Source organism: Danio rerio, chromosome 9 (assembly GCF_049306965.1).
Source record: "Danio rerio strain Tuebingen ecotype United States chromosome 9, GRCz12tu, whole genome shotgun sequence".
Taxonomy (NCBI): Eukaryota; Metazoa; Chordata; class Actinopteri; order Cypriniformes; family Danionidae; genus Danio; species Danio rerio.
The window spans coordinates 30,072,175-30,094,402 of NC_133184.1; the positions used below are offsets into that span (position 1 = coordinate 30,072,175).

Consider the following 22,228-nt stretch of genomic DNA (forward strand, 5'->3'; position numbering starts at 1 on the left):
CTGTATGACGTCAACGGCGGACCCATTTGTTATGCTTAGACACAACTACATGTAAGATGCATGATATTACATGAAGTTGTGTCTGAGCAGAAGGAACTTCAGTTCTTGACTTCATAGACGCATAGAAAAAAGCAACCGTTCATCCAGAAATTAGATTTTAGTTTTTTTAAATAATTAATTCTACAATTATTTATTTATTTTTGTTTTTCTGCCAACATTCAACACTATTTTCTGCACATTTAATGTTAGTATTATATTAGAGAATATACCCTAGTAATTAGTATTGTATTATTTTACATTTTATAGATTACATTCACTTTAATAGAAAGTTTTTTTTTCTTTTTGCAACAACCTGAAATTACAAGACTAATGTTCTCAAACTTCATATATATATATATATATATATATATATATTTACACACACACACACACACACAGTGCATCCGGAAAGTATTCATAGCGCTTCACTTTTTCCCCATTTTTATGTTATAGCCTTATTTCAAAATGGATTATATTCATTTATTTCCTCAAAGCTCTACACACTATACCCCATAATGACAATGTGAAAAAAAGATTTTTTGAAATTGTTGCAAATTTATTAAAAATTAAAAACCTGAAAAGTCACATGTACATAAGTATTCACAGCCTTTGCCGTGAAGCTCTAAATTGAGGCTAATATCATCCCTACAGTAAAGCATGGTGATGGCAGCAATATGCTGTGTGAGATGTCTTTCAGCAGCAGGAACTGGAAGACTAGTCAGGATAGAGGGAACGATGAATGCAGCAATGTACAGAGACATCCTGAATCAAAACCTGCTTCAGAGTGCTCTTGACCTCAGACTGGGGCGACGGTTCATCTTGTTGCAGGACAATGACCCAAGCACACCGCCAAAATTTCAATGGAGTGGCTTTACAACAACTTAGTGAATGTCCTTGAATGGCCCAGCCAGAGCCCAGATCCAAATCCTATTAAACATCCCTGTAAAGATCTGAAAATGGCTGTACACTGTCGCTTCCCATCCAAACTGAAAGAGTTTGAGAGGTACTGCAAAGAGAAATTGGCAAAAATTCCCAACGACAGGTATGCCAAGCTTATGGCATCATATTCAAAAAGATTTGAGGCTGCAATTGCTGCCAAAAGTGCATGAACAAAGTATTGAGCAAAGGCTGTGAATACTTATGAACATGTGATTTTTCAGGTTTTTTATTTTTAACAAATTTGCAACAATTTCAAAAAACTTTTTTCACACAGTCATTTCAAATGTTTTTCATAATACTATTTCTGTGAAAGTGCAATGGAAAAACATCACTGATTGATTTTTACTTTTCATTACATTTGTACTTATGCTTTCATGATTATTACCAGTTATTTTGGCAATTTGACGACCTCATTTAAGCTGGCCAGCTATATCACATAATCATTGCGACAAAATTGCAGACAGTCTGCCACAACAATATAGAAATCATCACAGAAAAGCAAACATTAAAAACAGCAAGACAAGAAAATGGATGTGCAAAATCAATGAACAATGTTATTGCAATGTTTTAGTCTTAAATAATTTAAGAGCTCTCTTATGGCTTCAGAGGACTTAGAATGCAACACACTGGTTGTATGGATTACTTTTATGGTGCTTTTTAGCTTTAAAGCCCCTGTTCACTATATGCCTTTGTTGTATAGAAAAAGAGGACTAGCCTGAACATTCCTGCAAAACAAAAGGAGACATTTTGAAAAACATCAGTCATACAGTTATGGAACAATGTGTGGGTGAGATAGCAATGCTAAAATTGTATTCTTAAGGTGAGCTGTTCTCCTAACCGGTGTGTTTAATTAAGACATCACAAGTGTCTCCGATTTGTCAATGTTAATTCTGCTTTGCATGGTCCTGAACTAGTCATGTTTCGCTGTTATTGTTTTCCCTCACCGCCAAGGTGACATCACGTAAATGTGCTGCTGCCTCGATAGTCATGGCAACTGATCTGTTTGCATAAACACATGAGGCTGACTGGATTCTAGCACCTAAAAGGTTGTACGATCACTGTACCCCACTGCTCCACACACGCAGGGAGAGCCTGGTGCCACTCCTGTCTGCTCAGCCGGTCCAACTCCCAGAGCGACCCCTACCAGCCAACCCCGGGGCACTCTTCACCCGACCCAACACCCCTCATCGATGACATCCCTCCAGCGCTTGCATCACAACCCTCCACCCTCTCATCTGTGACCTGTGATCACACTCGACTTTCTGACATCCTTTTAAGTGTTCTTGCACAGCGGGCGCTTACGGCTTGGAGCTCATAACACAGTGGAGTCGCTCGCAGCATAACATAAACGTTAGTGAGATGAAACAGGAAGGAAAACACAGACTCATTTTTAGTTAGGATGAATCCTGCTTGCTCGGTTGTGACAACACAAGCTTTGTGTGATAAGACCACAAGTTGTATTTTACGCTCCCCACAATGTTTCACAAGCACATTAATTTGTCATAGACAATTTCAGGCAAGACCCCGGACTTTCTTTTGGTTGTAGATCAAACTCCAGTTGGTAGTACAGCGGTCGCCTACGTGGCAGAGCGCGAGACGGGGAATCAGAGGAGAAGTAAGAGGTTGCAGCATGAGATCATACGAGTCACACTGAGGTAGGAATGAAATTATATCACTAGTGGGAATTGTCCCAATTAGGTTGGACTGGAGCTCTGCCACAGAGATGAAAACGTCCACTCGCATTAGACTGGCCCTGTTGTAAACGTGCTGAGATTTCCCTTTTCTCTCGGACTGTGCTGCTGTCTCATTCAGCCTCACTTTTCTTTCCGTCTAGGCGCGTGTACCGAGATGACCCTGACCTTTAGCACCTTTGCTCTTGCATGAGAGAACACCTTTTATGTGGCTTTGAATGGAAGGAGCAAGAGGAGGAGATGGGAAATGAAGAGGATAGCGCCATCCTTCACCGTTATTATCAGCTTTTTGGAGGGGGCTCTGCTTCAGCGCAAAAAAGGTCCTCTTTGAAAAGAAGGTTTTCAGATTCAGACCTCTTGAGAACAGAATGATTAATTTAGTATAAGGAATAATACTTTGGCTGATAAAGGGAATACATTTATCTTTTCGCTTTCATCCAGTCGTCTCTCACTGTGTGCGGGAGAGCGCAGGAAACCTTGAGGTATTGCGTAAATTCAGGCACAATTAAAAAAAAAATGCAGTGCATGTCTTCCAGAAACTAATGTTTTTCATTACATGAATTGTTAGCAAAACGTTCCTGCTAAAGATCACTGTTTGCTTTTGTTTTGCTAGGAAAACTGGACCATAAAAATGGAGTGGAATTCCTTCAAATGGGTCCAAGACTGTGAGATCTCACTTGAGCACTGTTCTGCTTTAGCATGTACTATATAGTCAGTGTGAGGGGGATTCAGTGCAGCTCTATTGAAGTGGCACACTGGGCTGTAATCTCATTAGTATGCTATGAGGCTGACCCGGCAGTGCTTGCCATGCTCACGGCATTATGGGGGAGAGGAGAGTGGGCCACACAGCCCGGCATCACATCCATCCATTTGACACATTTAGAACTCCCTCACACTGTCCCCTCAAACACTCTCCTCCTTTTCCCTTTTATACCAGGCCCTTAATCACATGTTCAGACTGTTTTTTTTTTCTTTTCTGCATCTAATCTCACTTTTATCTCTCACTCTTTTATCCTCCTGTATCTCTATATTTCCTCCATCTTTGTCACTGAAAGCGTTTGTCTGTGCAGTCTTTCTCTGTCTCTCACCTCTCCTGTTTCTCGCGCTTTCTATCTCACACTTTTATCCTGATCAGTCTCTGCGACTCAATGTTAGTGTGTTAGAATCAAGATAAAAACACACAGTAACTCACAGACGACAGACTGCTTCCCTATATGTTCGCTTTACCATGTGGAGGTGGCTGGCTTCTCTATTGCATCGCCTTAGTGCCTTATCTCTGCTCTGCTGAGTGTAAATATTTAAAGAAGGCTCCAGCAACAGCGCTGGTAGCATCTCTGCAGAACCCCACCGCACATCACAACTGCCCACACTATCCATAGGCGATATGATGGAGATCCCAGTGTTCAAATTACATACTGACTTTTAGAGTGGTCCAATTTTAAAGGAAATTTTCTACAAAATTTATGTAGGTTTGCTGAAAATTTGCCATAGCACATTAGGTAATAATCCTACAAGAATAGTTCACCATAAAATAAAACTTGGCATCTTTTATTTCACACACTATTAAAATTCTGTCATTTAGTCAGAGCGTGAGCCAGGTCACACAAATTAGTGGGTTAACTGACCTCCCTTGGTTGAAGTGTGTTCTGTTAGAATTATGTATAAAATTGCTTTCCAGCTTAAAATGTTTTTGGGTAGGTGCCACATTTCGCACTTGGCCTACTGAGTTGGCACAAATCAGATAATAGGGCCTATATCATGCAGTGCATGCTTTGGTCCCCACATGATGTTAGGCCTATTTACTGTAGCTACAAACTTACATGTTTTGTCCATATAGTAAAAGTCAAAGAGGTCAAAATTAACATTTAGATCCTGTTTAGTTTCAGTGTAATTACATAAATCTGATTTCGGAATATACACTCACCAGCCATTTTATTGGGTACATCCTACTAATACCCTGTTGGACTCCCTTTTGCCTTCAGATCAGCCTTAATCCTTTGTCGCATAGATTCAACAAGGTACAGAAAATATTACTCAGAGATTTTGGTCTATATTGACATGACAGCATCATAGTTGCTGCAGATTTGTCAGCTGCACATCCATGATGCGAATCTCCCGTTCCACCACATCCCAAAGGTGCTCTAATGGTGGAGGCCATTGAGTACAGTTAACTCATTGGCATGTGCAAGAAACCAGTTTAAGATGATTCACACTTTATGATATGGTGTGTTATCATAAAGGGATGGACATGGTCAACAACAATACTCGGCTAGGCTGTGGTGTTGACACAATGCTCAATTGGTTCTAATGGGCCCAATGTGTGCCAAGAAAATATTCCCCACATCGTTACACCACCACTACCAGCCTGAAATGTTTATGCAAGGCAGGACGGATCAATGCTTTCATGGTATTGTTGCCAAATTCTGACCTTACCATCCGAATGTTGCCGCGGAAATCGAAACTCTTCAGACCAGGCAACGTTTTACCAATCATTTATTGTCTAATTTTGGTGAGCCTGTGTGAATTGTAGCCTCAGTTTCCTGTTCTAACCTGACAGGAGGGGCACCCGGTGTGGTCTTCTGTTGCTGTAGTTCATCCACCTCAAGGTTGCATATGGTGTGCGTTCAGAGATGCTCATCTGCATACCTAAGTTGTAACAAGTGGTTATTTGAGTTACTGTTGCCTTTCTATCAGCTCAAACTAGACTGGCTATTCTACTTTGACCTCTGGTATCAGCAAGGCATGTGCACCCACAGAACTGCCACTCACTGGATTTCTCTTTTTCAGGCAATTCCCTGTAAACCCTAAAGATGGTTGTGCATAAAAGTCCTATTAGATCAGCAGTTTATGAGATACTCAGACCAGCCCGTCTGTTACCAATAACCATGCCATGTTCAAAGTCACTTAAATCACCCTTTTTCCTCATTCTGATGCTCAATTTGAACTGCAGCAGATCGTCTTGACCATGCATACACGCCTAAATGCATTGCGTCCCTGCCCTGTGATTGGCTGATCAGAAATTTGCATTAACAGGCATTTGGACAGGTGTATCTAATAAAATGAGTGTATATTCATTACAAATTGATGTCACATACCCAAGTGATACTATTACTGAACATTTCTATATTTGTTTTTAAGCAATCACATGGGTATCAAATAAAAATGTTTACAAAACATAATGCGATATTTAATGTTATTGCTGAATTTGTGTGTACCTTCACACCTTTCACAAAATGGGCGCACAAGAATAGCAATACCAGTTTATTCCGACCTTATGGGGGAATAAACTCTCCAAGCAAAAATGCAGATTATTTCCTGTGAGGGTTAATTTTAGGGGTAGAGTTGAGGTAGGGGACGAAATAAACAGTCTGTACAGTATAAACATTACTGTCTATAGAAAGTGTGTAAGGGTATATATGGGATGTATTTATAGGATAACCTGTAAAGAAAACTAATGACTGTATTTATAGTTTTATCACAGTAAGGTTTAATAATTATCCTAACCAGAATGTGCACAAGGAGCCTTCTGTTGCTATGGTTACCTCAGGTGCACAAAATCTTAAACATTTTTTTTATTGAAAAGCATTTTTAGTGAAAAGTGTAAAACCCACGTTTAAGCTTCTACATCTTTATTTTAACCGCCTTTGGGTGTTTATGCATTAATTAGTATGGGCAGACCTCATAATTGGCACCCATGGAGAACCCTAGTCTTGCCATCGTCATCATGTGTTATAGGCCGGGTGAATGAGGTGGGATTTAGCTGTTCAAAGCGGTCATAACTGCACCCCCACTCCACTTCTGTGCTGTTACCAACGAAGACCGCGCTGAGCCTCTAGATATGAGACCTGACACTTGCCTCGAATACACACATAAACATTCTTTAAAGCAATATAGTGCTCATCCTGCCTACAGCTACTGATATTACACCCCAGCCCCCATGTGCTTGTGATTTTATTAATAATAGAGAAGAGGCAATATATCCTTCTGCTGTGAAAGGTATATGAGGTTAAGCATATTCTCTTGCTAATTCTGCCTTGAGATTTTAATAAAGAAAAGATGCATAAGCCAGTGTCATAGAAGCACAGCAGTGCAAATAGCATATGGGGAAGTGCGTTTGGCTGAATAACAATAATAATGGTGGCTGTTATGACTGGTATTTACATAGAATTAAAATGAATGGCTAATGTCCTGGGAACGTGCTAGCATTAATTGTCTTCTCGAATCTTGGTGTTAGCAAACATCTTAAAACACTCCTCTGATGTTTTCGTGCCTTGAACATTTCCAGTTTTATTATGCAATGTGGTGTCTATACGGAGGGAAAGATGTGTGTTGACAGCAGCTCAACAGCTTTCAAAATAGCTTCTTAATGGGTCAGCTATACTGTTTTGTTGTTGTCAATTATCGTTGCAGTGAAGCCAAATTGCAGACTGCCACTTTGTTATAGTAATGCACACATGCAAACTTACCTAGAATGCCCTGGCTTTCTTAAAGGCTACATTCATTCTAAAATAGTTTTCATTTAAAAACTGTAGCTTTTTCCAAAAGTTATTCATCAACACTAAAATATCTGAAATGCCCTTGTGTTCTGGTGCAGAACAAAAATAAAGAGTAAATCTTCTCTCTTCACAGAGCCAGTGCCAGAACATAACTAACAGGGGCAACATCCAACTATGGGGCACACAATCAGCAACCATAATTTGCAAAATCAAGGCATAAAAGACAATAGTGCAAGCACTGTTCATCAATTGGTACAGATCAGCTCATACTGTCAGCTCATATCCCATAAATTGAACAAGAAAAATCACAGTTTGATTTTTATTAGATTTAATAATGTTGGAGCTAAGATTCACATTAAAGCATGTGTAATAAACACACTAACCTTTTTAAAAAGCTGAAGGTGGCGTGTGAAAACATTAAACCTCCTTTAAACAGTGTCCTTCCATTTCATTTTGAATTTTCAAGAAAGGTCCCTTCCTGTTTTTTTATTTTTTTAACGCTACCTTTATGTTAAAGTAGCTCAAACTTTTCATTTTTGATACGGGAACCAGGGGACATGCAACAACTTTAATTATAAGGTAAACACAGAACAAAACTTTCCATCTGGACCTCCTTTACGGGACTTGACACTTGTAAGCAATCGCTTCAATAGGTTTGCACGGCTCTCGGTCCCGCCCACACTCTACAGCACTACCAAGCCGACCAATCACAGAGCTTGCAATACGTGCCGTTGCAACGTGTAGTAAAGAAAAAGCTTTGAGAGGTGCGCTTCATGCAGAAATATAAATCAGCCATAATCCCCACTGGTCCTACACCACCCAACCCTCTCTAAGCTTGGATCAAACTGTCAACCTTCCAAATAGGAGTCGGTTGCTCAACCAAGGAGGCTAAAAACCACTATAGCGTCTGTCACTAGAGCATCTTTTTAGAGTTCAGAGGAGTGAGGTTTACCTGCACAGCACTTCACCAGCTGGCCTCTGCTACACTCACCTACCTAAACCTCACTCCCATCCGGGTCATGGCACCAATGTAACCCTCACCGGTCCTACACCACCCAACCTGCTCTGCGCTGGGATTGAACTGGCAACCATCCAAATAGGAGTCTGTTGCTCTACCAAGGAGGCTAAAGGCCATGACATCTAGCATCTAGAGTACCTTTAGGAGTGAGGTTTACCTGCACAGCACTTCACTAACTGGCCTCTGCTACACTAGCAACAAGGTTTTACTCCATGTACACATGCTAAAGATGCAACACACAAGATACAGCAATGCATGCAATCAGAGAAACGGGTCTCTTAAAAAAAAAAAAGCAAATTAACTGTAATTTTTATTACATTAAAAATAATGAAACACTCAATGCTTATTTGGTTTATTATTCATTTTATTTTGTCTTTTCAAGGATTAATACATGCCTTCTGAGGTATTTTCAAATTGTCATTAATCTTTACCGAACTGGAGAGCATCTTTACCCTTTGATGCACAAGCTATAAAAACACCTTCTAATGCATAACATGGGTCTGAAATGACCCATATTCATTCCCTATGCTATTTTCTTCTTCAATGGGAATGTTTTGCTTTTATCATCTTAAAGCAATTTATTTCAGCATTATATATTTATTTATCCATAAATATAATCATGCATCAATATTCAATGTACTTTTTTCATTCACCACAAATTAATGATTATTATTTTTTTTTAGTTTTTGTATTACAACATCAAGTTTACACACATGGGTCAAAAATGACCCGTATGTGAAAACATGAAAAAAAAAAAAAAAAAAAAAAAACAATAAATAAAATAATTGAAAATATACAATACATGTTTTAGCAATTATTCAGACAAACACATTTAAGATCTGGAATATGTTTATATGCCATTTTTCCACACATATCAATCGCTGATAACAACAAGCTGAAATTATTATAATTATTGTTATCACTGTAGTGCTACTCTAATGCACATGCCTAAATAAAAGAACAAAACACTGACAAAACAAAATTACACATGAACAGTGCCATCTCATATTGCCATCTCGGTGCTTATATTCCTCACAAATGACAACTACATGTTTACAGTTGTTACAACTACAGGCCTCTTGCACATACAGTAGAACACCATATTGACTTCTATCTATCTATCTATCTATCTATCTATCTATCTATCTATCTATCTATCTATCTATCTATCTATCTATCTATCTATCTATCTATCTATCTATCTATCTATCTATCTATCTATCTATCTATCTATCTATCTATCTATCTATCTATCTATCTGTCTGTCTGTCTGTCTGTCTGTCCGTCTGACCGTCCGTCCGTCCGTCTGTCAAAATATACATTTCTATCTATAAAATAAGTATATAAAACCATCAGATATCAGCCATGTTGAGTTGTAAAATGTGCCAGGTGAACAGTATTTAGCAGTAAATGGTTCCTTTTTGCAACAATTATGAAACAGCATAGGTTTCTATATGGGTAATTTTTGACACTTATTTTAAAATTGATGTACAAATACAAAAACTGCACTAAACATAAGTATTTGTGTGAGAGTAAAACAAGATATTTTATGAAACCTGTAATTTGTAAACAACAAAATGCCTTTAATTTAAAGATTCTGGAAAAAAAAAAAAAAAAAAGCTTAGCCATGATTGAAATAAGAGGATATGAATGCAGGTCATTTCAGACCCAATGGTGTGCATTAAAAGGGTAGTGACACAAAAATGGTTTTTATTCAAAAAGTAAAAAAGAAAAAAAAATACAAAGCTTTGTGCTTATGAAAAACACTAAGTGTACACACAAACACACAAAACACACAAAATACTAAGTGATTAAGTTAAAACATTGCAAAGATATAGAAAAATAAACTTGTTTAGGTCATTTTAGACCCATGTTGTGCATCAAAGGGTTAAACAGTGGAATCCACCCTCTTGCTTTAGGACGAATTGAACACATGACTGTATCACATTTTAAAAAACAGGAAAACATCTTTTTTTTTTCATTTACCAACTTTACACAATATTTATTTTGTTAACATAAATTGGACAGAAAGCCAAAATGGGGAGGAAAAATATGTTTTAATTTGAAGGTGAATTGCTGAAGAGGCCTAAAGTTTTGTAATGTTAGATGACTTTTCTCAAAATAAAAAAATAATAATGTACTCAACACCAATTCACTGACTTTTTTGATCCATTAAAGAAATGGTTTCCACAGTGTGAGCAACAAAGTAAAATCAGATCTAGCTCCTATACGTAAAATCCAAAGCACCAGTGTTCGCAGAAATATTGAATGATCATATTTGTATGCATAGAATTTCCAGTCTGTTTCTGTTTGCTTTGAGTGTCTGTGTATGTTTGCGCTTGTTTACCAGCAGATGTTTATGTGTGTGTGTGTGTCAGTGTTAGCATGTGGGAGCATGTCATCTGGGTACACTGATACACACGCGCACACACATGCCCTGCATTGGCACCCTGTGCTTGCAGTCGGATGGCGTTTGAGCTGGGGCCAGGACAAAGCTGTGCACTGGTGGACTGTCACTCCAGCTTAAATCTGCTTTCTGATCAAAGCCTCCCCCCTCAGAGGCGGTCAGTCGTCCCCCCTTCTCGTCACTCTCCTCTCCCCAACCTTGACTCTTGACTTCAAGCCAGACACCAGGCCGCTGCGCCACCACAGACACGAGGCCTGGCACTTCAGAAGACGGAGGGCGAGAGATCACACTGCGAGATAGCCGGGATGCTGATGGTCCCATTGAGACCCATTCTTTATGAAGTCATAAAAACCAAAGCTACAGGCAGACTGTTCATCTATTAGAATGACCTTGCTTTTGATGATCGGCCCTTGTCAGTGGTGATTTTTACTGCCCAGGTAATGGCTGTTTATACATACACAGTGTATATGGTCAATATAACCGTGTAATTCAACATAACCACATAATTAGAATTATGCGGCCGTGTAGTGTAATCCCTCTGCTGGGGTGGGCTTTTACAGCTTGATTGACATTTGAAAATAAATCTTCTTGTTGGGTGTACTCGCAGGAATTAATTACGTGCCAATTGTGTCTAACATATTAATTTGGCGAGATTATACGAAGCATTAACCAGGCCCTTATTAGTCATGGTTATTCAGTCTATTTTCAGCCTTGAAATCTCATTGCGTTAAAGCCATTTTTTGTTTCTTTTGCCTTTTTTTAAAGTGATTTTTCCTGGATTAGCCTGCAGCATTAACTCACCCAGCATCTCCAAACTCCCATTAGAGGTTGGAGCAATCCCATCACGCTTAGCTTCTTTTCAGTCACTCAGCGAGGCGTTCGCCGCACGACAGGCTTGTGCACCATTACGTTCGGAGCGCTGCACGTTTGTCATAAAATAAATCGCAAATAAATGAATTCATAATTGGACGCGGGGCTCACGCTGGGAAACAAGCGCTGTGCCGATGATTAAATTTAGTTTTGTGGGTTTGCTGCTTGGTGGTGCTGTACACTGCCTGTGTTTTTTGATGGAGGGGGGATGCTGAAGTGTTGCAGTAGGAAGTCCCAATTGCCTTGGGAAAACTTAGCATGTAGCTCTAGCACACTAGTCTCTCATTAGCAAGTGAGCCTGTGTGCCTTGCTCTAGCTGATAGGCTGTATATTTGGCTCCAGCATTTCTTTTTTCTGTGTGTTTTTGCTGTATAACAGCAGGGGTGATGTCTGGTATGTCCGGGGCTGCAGGAGGGCTTTCTCGCAGAGTTTCTGCAGTGATCATGGACTGTTTTTAAGCTTTACTGCTAGAGAGAGTGTACAGTGATGTGCTTAACCCCTTATAAGTACTGATGACCGATACCCAGTGAAACCGTCAACACGTCAACTTGTGACATTTTCACTGTTATCCACTGGATAAGGTTTCTTGAGTATTTTGCCTGACCATTTGACAAGCCTCTAAACCTAAGAAACCCTGTTTCCATTTCAATCAAGTACTTATTTTAATTTTTAGTATCATTACGTTAAAGGGGTGATCCAGAATGTAATGTTAAGGCTAATTTGTGTTTATAAGATGCAAAGTGATGTGTGCTCATGCTTAAAAAATGCCAAAAATGTAGTGCAAGTAGAGTAAAAGAATCTGTTGTAAATATTACTCAAAATATAAGTAAAAAGTAGCCCTTTTAAAAGTACTCAAGAGTAGTGAGTATTACACTGTGAAAGGTTGATGTGTTTGCATGCAGTTTGTGCAGGGATGTGTAAACGTAACATTCTGTAAGGCATTTAGCTATCTTCATATATTTGTTTTTTCCTTAAAACCTTCCTTCCATTGATTGTTTGTTGTATCCTTCCTTCATTCATTTGTTTGTTCATTCTTTCCTTCGGTCCTTCATTCTTTTGCTCATTCATTAGTTCATTCATATTTTTCGTCCTTCATAAGGTCCTTTGTTCGTTCGTTCGTTCATTCCTTCCTTCCTTCCTAGTTTAAGTCCTTCCTTGAACCCTTCCTTCAGTCATTTGGTCCTTCCTTCGTTCCTTTCTTCATTTGTCCATTCATTCATTTGTTTGTTCGTTCATGTTTTTGTTCCCTCCTTCAATAGGTCCTATGTTCATTCATTCATTTGTTTGTTCCTTTCTTCCTTTGTTTAGTCCTTCCTTGAATCTTTCCTTCATTCATTTGGTCTTTCCTTCATTCCTCCCTTCATTCTTCGCTCATTCATTCGTTCGGTCATATTTTTGTTCCTGCCTTTATTAGGTCGTTTGGTCATTTGATGTTTCTTCTTACCTTCCTTAGTTTCAGTCCTTCCTTGAACCCTTCCTTCATTCATTTGGTCCTTTCTTCGTTCCACCCTTCATTTGTTTGTTCATTCATTTGTTTGTTCATTCATATTTTTGGTCCTACCTTCATTAGGTCCTTTGTTTGTTTGTTCATTCATCCATTCGTTCGTTTGTTTGTTTGTTCCTTCCTTCCTTCCTTTCTTCAGTCCTCCCTTGAATCCTTCATTTATTTGGTCTTTCCTTCATTTCTCCCTTAATTTGTTTGCTCATTCATTTATTCATTCATTCATATTCTTGTTCCTTCCTTTATTAGGTCCTTTGTTCATTGATTTGTTTCTTTTATCCTTCCTTCCTTCCCTCCCTAGTTTGTTCAGTCCTTCCTTAAATTGTTCCTTTATTCATTTTCTTCCTTCCTTCATTAGTTTGGTCCAACCCTTCTTCGTTCTGACCTCTATTCATTCAGCCCTTCCTTTGTTTTTCCATTTTTTCCATTAAGTGATTGTTTAAGGCTGTTTAGTGATGTCAGTTATCATAAAGCCAACATCATTCATTTACTCATCAGTGACATGCAGTCTGAAAAAAGTCTCTGGGTCATTGTGTGGATGTCTTCTTGGCCATTTTTAATTCTTCCAAAGTGTTTGCTGTGCTAATAAAGCGCCCATATCTTGAGGTCATTCAGTATGATGCGATTTTACTTTCTATGTACAATGTGATTGGACCGGAATGAGGACTGATTTTTCTACTTTAGCCAATCACATTTGCCAATAAAAAAATAAAGTAGTAACTACAGTTTGAAGGAAAATATTGGAGTAAAAGTACAAATACAGCACTGTTTTTTAAAACATAATTAGTAAATTACAATTCCCAAGAAAAAACTACTCAATTACAGTATAATTGGAGTATTTGTAATTTGTATCTTTACACCATTGGTCTCTTGTACGTTATCTGTGCACCAGTGCGAGCATGAGCAATATGTTTCTGGCTGCAGTTTACTTAGCATTCATATGTGTCCTTAATAACAAGAGTTAATGTATTTACAAGTAGTTCCTTGAAGAAACTTTGTATGTCCGAATCATTCAAATCAAGGAATTATTTTTGCGGGTTAAAATTTAAAGTCTAATTAGAACAAAAATATATGATTTTATGTTTTAGCTTCATCTGGATATAAATGTAAATTATATTAGGGCATTATCAGTATAATGTGTATTTATATTACTTTTAAGGTTTTCAAACTGTACAAGAATACAGGTTTAAATGCTTTCAGCATGTCCATATTTTTCTTCTAGGGTAAATCCAAATGGACAGAAATGTATGTGTAAATGTTATCCATGAATACTAATAAGATCTGGCTGTGTAGGAGTGGCCAATCAGATCACTCTTCTTCATCAGAAACTCAAATGTGTTTCTAATGTGAGTGGAGCGGGGGGAGTCTTTGAGCAAATAGCAGTGCAGACGGGGTGTGCGTAGGTCGATAAGACCTATATTTACTGATGGAGAGAGGGCTACAAATCATTCATAGGAGGAGTTCATCAGAGCATTATAGATACTCACTGATTCTCAGCTGGAGGGATTTGGGGAACAGTCATTTTCACTGCTCCCCAGGGGTGAGAGCGAAGGTCACAGGCTACAGACTAGAAGAGATCGCAAAGCGCCGCCTGGTTTAGGGTGAAGTTGAGAGGAGAAGAGAGAAAGAAAAAGAAAGAGGGGAAAAGAAAGTGTGAGAGAGACAGTCAGAAAGTGCGTTCTCAGCGGGGTCAGCATTAGTGCTGTGTTGGTGTTTCTTGTGCCAAGAAAAAGAATAAACAGCAGAAAAAGAGGGAAGAACGTGGAAAAAAAGGCAATAGAGTACACACATGGGGCCAAGAAGGGCATGCATTTACAGTGCATTAAACAGGAATGGAGAGAAGAGGACGGATGGAGAAAGACAAGATTGCGAATTTGACCATTTCTCCTCTAACCTTTGCTTTTTTATCTGAATGTTAATCTGATGCTAATGTAACCTGCCTTGTAAGAGTAATTATGAAGCAAGACAACAAACACCTGTGCATTAGTGATCGCAGTGTGCATAGTAGTACTCTAAAATCATTGTCAGTTGCATGAGTTGACTTAAAATCTTATACAGAATAAATCTCATAATGAATGCTATAAAATGGTTCTTTAAATGTTATTTGTACATATTAATACATTGAAAAAAATGCAGGGTTCCACATAATTTTGGCATGTTGTCCCAACACAAATAGATTAAGTTAATTTAACAAATTTAGGTGGATCAAACTTAAAGCAATTAATTTAAAGAATCTCAAGATTCGTGTTATTTTAGCTAATTTTTAATAGGTAGTTTGAACAAGCAGCAAAAAATATTATGAGAAGAAATAACAAAATGGGAGGGTGGCGGATATAGTTCTGAAACAGGGGAGAATGTGTTGGCAGGTATGCTTACGCATACACTGATTACACTCTGATTACACTCTGTTTGCACTCTGACTACTTCAAAATTGTTGATAAGCCGTGGTGGGCATTCCTCTTGCACTTAACGCAGTCGACCAAGCACAACAGACTGGGTCATCTGGCCAATCAGCACAGATTAGCATTGTGCTAAGGAGGGGTTTGGGAACAAAGGAGTCGCTGAACAAATCATATGGGAGTCGTTGCGATAATTAGGTAAAAATAAATGCATATTATAAGACAATGAAGGGTTTATTAACCTTGCACGCCTATCAGATTGTTATTGGAGACCCCCAAAACCAAAATATTACCATTTTTAATGCATAATAAGGTGTAATAATAATGTAATGGAAAATGAAATGCTATTTATTATTGTCCATCTAGCGATTTTCTAGTTTCATCATGACTCCACTGACACTACAAGTTGTATAACCATTAAACATTGCCTAGTTTGTTTCTGCCCACCTGGTATATGTATATATATATATATATATATATATATATATATATATATATATATATATATATATATATACACTGTTAAAAATTGTCTCGTTAAAAAACAGTAAAATACTGGCAGCTGCAGTTGCCAGCAATGTACTGTTATTTTACAGTATGTTGCTGTAAAAATACATGGACTACATTGATTTACACAATACTCAAGTGAACTCATTTTGCTCACTGAAGGCAACTGCCTCAAATTGGTCAACTGCTGAATGAGTTTATGAAGTTATGTGCTTTATATGCTTAGAAGCATACTTATAATGATAACTTATTTTAGTTAATTAGAAAAGTTTGGTTTAATTCTAATGTCTTATTTTTCACAACAGCACACATACATGTAAATCTGTAATCACCAGAGAGATTCTGACTGCATCAGCAACTAAACAGCCGCTATCTTTAAATAAAGAAACATGCAGAATAACATCAGCAGTTCATTGTTCATCTTTAACTCATACACTGGCTCTACTCTCCTCCACAACGGTGACAGACAGAAGAAATTAGCTTCAGGTTTTACAGTAAAATACTGTTTTTTCCTTGATTTAACAGTAATCTACTGGCAGCTGTGGTTGCCAGCAATCTACTGTTTTTTTACAGTCTATTTCCGTAGTGTAAATTAACAGTATATTACTGTTAAAATACATTTTTACACTGTGTTTTTACCTCTCACACCTTTAACCCTTTAAACCCCAGAGCATATACTTCAGTTTTTATTGAAGTGTCCACACTACTGAGTGTTCAAGAAACATGGAGCAAAGCTGAAGTAAATTCATTAATTAACTGACTAATTAAATGATAATTGAGGATTAACAATGAACAAATGAAGAAATACTGAAGGGAAAAAACAAGAACAGAACGTACAAAACTACAACTTTAGTCACAGCTTTATAATAAAATAACCTGAAGAACAACAAATGATTAAATCATTTAAATGATCAGCGGATGATTAAACAACTCTACAAACATCATCACCAGCTACACTTATTACTTAATACATGTATTTTTGTATAACATTTACTAAAGTTCTTCTTGAGAAAAAGTTAAAGTTTTACGTCACCATCATGGAGAACAGAGTTTGCTTTAGTTGGGCTCTTAGCCCTGTCGTTTTTAACATTTATATATCTTGGCTGCTGCAATTGTTAAGAACTTTGTTTAAAAAGCTCCTTTGTTGAGGCAAGCCAGCCAAAAACCTAAATAAGATCTGGTGATGTTTATGTTGCTATTAAATGGCAGAGTCTGTTCTCATTTAGTATAATAAAATTTACTGCTCCTATTCAATGTTAAATCTATTGTTTTACATTATATGTCTATATATGGCAAGGGTTTCTGGAAGTTTTTAAGAATATCTTGGACAATAACACTGTTCTATGGTGTAAATTGCACTCAAAGAGACATCAATAATCAGCATATGAACCTCAATAATGGTGACAACTAACAAAATTAACAGTTTAACTCACAAACAGGCAACTGAAAGTCTAAACATAAACAACAGCAGAATCAAACACAAATAAAGAAAACTGTTAGATCATTATACAACATTTATTTATACCGCAATGCATGCTGGGATATTTATACCGTGCCACTCCCAGCATGCATTGCAGCATGAAACATTTGAGATGTTACCATTGTTGAGATACAAGGTCAGATTCATGAGGTCTGAGTGTGTATTTGGCTTAATTGAACTGTTTTTGTATGTTATTTCTTAACTGTTAAGTAATTACGGAGATATCTTTTCTGTTTCCACTTCTCATTAATTAAATTAATACCTGCAACTAAGCATAAAATCTATTGCATGTGGCCCTTCTTCCAGATTTATAACAAAACATTTATCAGAACTAATTTCAGACAAATAGATTTCTCTATTTATTGACTTTCCAACTTGATTGCTATAATACAAGCACTGTGTTAATTCTTTATTATAGTAATCGGAGAGTCTGAATTAATAAATTCAAGGGTGAAGAGCCCAACTAAACCAGCCCCTCACTCCATTACGGTGACACAAAAAACACCTTAATTTCTGTTGGATCTCAATGAGAATAGTATGGAAGTCAAATCAGTCAGTAATAAGTGTGTGTCTGCTGTTGTTTGTGGAGTTGTTTAATGATCCTCTGCTGAGACTGAAGCTGAAGCTGTTTTATTTTATTTGATTTTATTTAATGTTGTAACTCAAGTCACTGTTTGTGTTTCTTGTTTATTTCTTCAGTAACTGAGATTATTAATAGCAGGTGTTCATCAGTGTCTGAATTCACTCATTAGTGTTCATTAACTCTGTCAGGTGAACTATATTGGTGAACTAGTGTATGAAATAGTGAACAAGGACACAAAGCGTGATTTCAAACACAGACTTCAAAACATCGAATCTGAACTCTGTTAGCTCACAGTTTTCTGCAGTTGGTTACTTTCTCGAAAACAAAAATGTTACCCAGAAAGCACTGTTTTTAACAGAATATTACTCTTTTAGTGAAAAAAACATTATTTTACCGTAGAATCTGACCGTTTTTTAACAGCAATTTTTTACAGTGTATATATATATATATATATATATATATATATATATATATATATATATATATGCATACACACAAATACGCTTACGTACACACCTCATTAGATCTGAACTGAATACAGTGGTGATGTGAATCAGAAAGACACAAAGTAAGAAAATGCATGTACAGTGGCCTCAAAAATATGTTAAGATTTTACTGTTTAAACCAGACTTAAAGCTAATAGTTTTAAAAATAGACAAGAAAATATCAACTGAGGGAGGTGGCATAGTGGCACAGGGGGTTGAATGATTGTTTCACAGCAAGAAGGTCGCAGGTTTGAGCCTCGGCTCGTTCACTTGGCATTTCTGTGTGGGGTTTGAATGTTCTCCCCGTGTTCGTGTGGGTTTCCTTCAGGTGCTCTGGTTTCCCCACATCCCAAAGAAATGCACTATTGGTGAATTGAATAAGCTAAATTGGCGGTAGTGTATGTGTGTGAATGTAAGAGTGTATGGGTGTTTCTCAGTGTTGGGTTGCGGCTGGAAGGTTAATTCTGCTGTGGTGACCCCTGATTAATAAAGGGACTAATCTGAAAATAAAAGGGATGAATAAATGAACATCAATTGAGATAGCATTCATTTCTAAAATTAGTATAATCCAAAAAAGTTCACATTTATGGATCATTACAGTAATGTGAAGAACTGCACTGTGTTTGGGCTTGTGAAAAACATTCATGTACTTTACTTGCATATCACCTTGAGACCACTAGGTTAAGCGCCATTGCAAAATTCTGGCTTACAGAAGTGAAGTTAGTGTCTAAATACAGTACCTTCTGGGGTACTGCATACAAGATTTAAAAATCAGGTGAAGGTCAATGAAAAACCAGAACAGGTTGTCATGACTCAAGATAACATCAGACTAAGGTTAAGTACAGCGTTTAAAATAGAACCTGTGCAAATTTATCATACTACTAAAATATTTATTATGTCCAGGACTATAGTTAATATGTTAGACATTTTCCTGGACATTCTTGGACAATATTTTGACCACTTAATATTTTTATTTTGGCTAACAAACTGAAAATCTGTCTGAGAAAAGTAATATTCAATGACCTGTAATGACCAATGCAATTAATTTTCCTGGTATGCATTTTGCTTATTTAATTTTCTAACTACACTGCATATTGGCTTCTAATTATTATTATGTTATGATTGTTTGGACCATTTCTATGAAGCCAATTTAGATTATTTGATCTAAATAATGAATTTGGAAGGCATAGCTTGGAAAATGTACAACATTATTGAGATGTCCTGTGGAGACCAATTTAATTGCTGTGGCCTTTTACTAGATATGAAAGTCTTCTTTGCTTTACTTATTTTTCCTCTTTTGGAGAAATTATTAAGATATTGATTTGGGATTTGTCTTTCTGATTTATCCCTATAGGAGTGTTTACCCATTCAAAGGCAGGCAAATTTGGGACTGTGCTGAGGTTACTGGGGTCAGCAGCATTGGGATTGGTCTTTCAGCAAGGGAACCATGGCAACAACTCACAGCATGTTAGCTGCCAGGTATCGACCTCAATAACTGGTGGAGCACCTTTAAAAGCAGTCGGAGCCCGAGCCCAGGAGCAGCCCAGATCAAAGGAGCAGTCCATCAATATCGTCTTGACTGTCAGCCCACAGGTAACTCTTCACCATCACCCTCAATCTCACCCACTGATCAGAGACAAAACCACTGTCAGTTTGGATTTGATTCAACTTTAAATTGTCATAGCACCCTTGTTCTTCCACCTGAGAGCACTGTGATAAAACCAAAGAAATGGAGAAAGGAACAAATGAATAACTTTTTATATATAATATAATATAATATATATATATATATATATATATATATATATATATATATATATATATATATATATATATATATATATATATATAAACATTTTACTTTTCGCAGATCATAGAATGCTGTTTAAAAGAAATTAGGCATTGCATTTGTTGTCCCCGTGTCCCCTTCAATTTCAATTCAAGTCAAGTTGAGCTTTATGGTCATTTTACTAAATCAGTGAACATACCGTTAAATAAAATGTCATGTCCCACAAGACCACTTTTATTATTGGCCAAGTTTTGCAAATGATCAAATTAAAAGTCAGTTCGATAGAAACAGTGACTAGATTTAAAGCTTTTGTTCTTTAATCACTACCATGACCTGCAACCCACCCAGAACATAGGTGTTACACGAATCGGTAGAGATCTCTGCTAGAGCGCTGCTTCAGGTATTGACCAAATGCTGCTGTCCACATCGATAACCACTGCAGTCCAGCCGAGTGTCTCTGGAGCAGCACAAACGAGGCAGATAAAGATTCGCTTTTGCTCATTCAAGCTCATCTGAGCTTGTTTCCTTCCACACACAATGATTCTCAAGCTTTACTGTCGTTACTCAATAACATTGTGGTTTAAGTTGATAAATATTAACGTTCTTAACGTTTTTTTTTATTATTATTATTACAAAATGACACTATAAAACATGACAAAGAAGTGGAAGTGAGCTGTGAACTACACTGTAAAAAAATCGGTTAATTGATATTTTATTTTGTGTTTTCCGTTTATTTACTGTTGTGAATTGCATTATGGGACCTTGATATCTGCTATGACAACTTTTGATACTCAAAATTCAACTGTACACTTTACCAAAGTGACTTTTATTGACTTTGTAGTAGTTTGAGACAAGATATTGTTTAAGAAATAATATATAGAGAACTAAGTTTGTAAAATAACATAAAATGTACCATCAGCCTATTACCAGGTTTTTGCAGCATAAAATACAACACCAACCCAGACAGTTTATTAATTCTAACTATTAAAAATGTTTGTAGAAGTCACTTCTTTAACTTTTCAAGGTTAAAAGTTGTTGGAAGAAAGATCAAGGTTCCATAATGCAATCTAACCTAAATAAGTAAAAACAAAACAAAAAAAATAATAATATGTATCACAAAACACGAAAACTGTAAGAAATATCTGCAAATTTACAGTGAAGATAGGGAAAGGCACCCTGGACTAAAATTCCCGATATAGAGACAGGACAAAAAGGTATTTCTAAGGTGCCATTTACAATGTTTATCTGTTTTTCTCACAGACAACTCAAAGGCTGACTCATAACAATGAGGCAAGAAAGGATGATGCAAACCATCCAAATGAGCACTTGAGCATGCTCTGATTTTGCACTGTGTGTGTTCTAGGGTCAACATTATTTGTTAGTCTTGGAACAAGGGTCATGTCAAAAAAAAAAAAAAAAAATCCCATCTTTCTGAAACAATTTAGCTCCAACAGCAATTACACTTCTGAACCAACTAATCAAGGTCTTTCAGATTACTATAATCTCCTGGCTGGTGTATAGAGCAGATTGAAGCTAAATTTTGCAGAACACTTTCTTTCCAGGCGTGAGATTGGTTCCCCTTGTCTTAAACAATAAGACATTGACTAGAATACAAGCCCAAAACACAGGGGGGGGGGGGGGGGGAGATTTACTTTAGGAATAGTTTTGGAGAGCCCCATATCTGCAGATTTCCACGTTAACCTTATTTGAACAAGCTTTTTGAGGTTTTATCAATGGGCTGCTAGAAATCTACAAGCAGTTGAATTTTAGTCAATATATAAAAACTCTGCAAGATCACGGCTTTGCAAATCCGACCTTACCCACCTCTACCAGAACCTCAAAATGATTGTATTTGGAGGAAAATTATAGTACACAAATCAAATAGAGAGTATACAGATATTATCTAGACAAATGGTGTTTTGACACAATGTGCAAACTACCACAATGTGTTAAAAAACAACAACAACTAGGCGTACCTTGTTGAGAACATTCAAACTCCACCTCCAAGTTGCTGTCATTGGATA

General features: G+C 37.2%; 1 long non-coding RNA gene across 2 annotated transcripts in view; it reads left to right on the forward strand.

Annotated features, from left to right (window-relative positions):
• The window catches only part of LOC141376143 (uncharacterized), a 139,513-nt gene that overhangs the window by 82,599 nt on the left and 34,686 nt on the right, over nucleotides 1-22,228 (forward strand). For both annotated transcript variants that reach the window (XR_012385450.1, XR_012385451.1), the window contains exon 2: nucleotides 19,770-20,008. This is a non-coding gene — a long non-coding RNA (uncharacterized lncRNA). The remainder of the gene's footprint in view (nucleotides 1-19,769; nucleotides 20,009-22,228) is intronic.